The sequence below is a fragment of the Cucurbita moschata genome, unplaced genomic scaffold, assembly GCF_002738365.1.
Source record: "Cucurbita moschata cultivar Rifu unplaced genomic scaffold, Cmos_1.0 Cmo_Scf00026, whole genome shotgun sequence".
In the NCBI taxonomy this organism is placed as follows: Eukaryota; Viridiplantae; Streptophyta; class Magnoliopsida; order Cucurbitales; family Cucurbitaceae; genus Cucurbita; species Cucurbita moschata.
The window spans coordinates 3,215,956-3,216,326 of NW_019268542.1; the positions used below are offsets into that span (position 1 = coordinate 3,215,956).

General features: G+C 30.7%; 1 protein-coding gene across 2 annotated transcripts in view; it reads right to left on the reverse strand.

The window, feature by feature from the left end:
* The window catches only part of LOC111462103 (protein transport protein Sec24-like At3g07100), a 17,351-nt gene that overhangs the window by 6,555 nt on the left and 10,425 nt on the right, over positions 1 to 371 (reverse strand). The gene's annotated exons all lie outside the window — the stretch shown is intronic.

Sequence of the window (371 nt, forward strand, 5' to 3'; positions counted from 1 at the left end):
ATTTTTTTTTTTTTTTTTTTTTTTGGGACTGGATCTTTTAACCATTAACTTGCATAAACAATTTAGAAATTCTAATTATCAAAGAGCTTTTCCTGGCACACTTGTACTTTACAATGAGTGAAAAGTTTGTTCCGTTTATAAGAAGGTAAATAATAAAATAGTAAACAAAACTTTTTTCTGGCCACATCAACAGCGGTCATATGCTTCTCACGGGGTGGCATTTTTGGTCTCACACCAGAGGACTCTTGTAACTCCTAGTTTGAATCTTTGAGGCATCCCTACAGCCAGCACTTTAATTTCCATTTCATAAATAAATTATACTTTCCCCCTTCTTTTCTTTTAAAGAAAAAAAAAAAAAAAAAAAAAAAGTT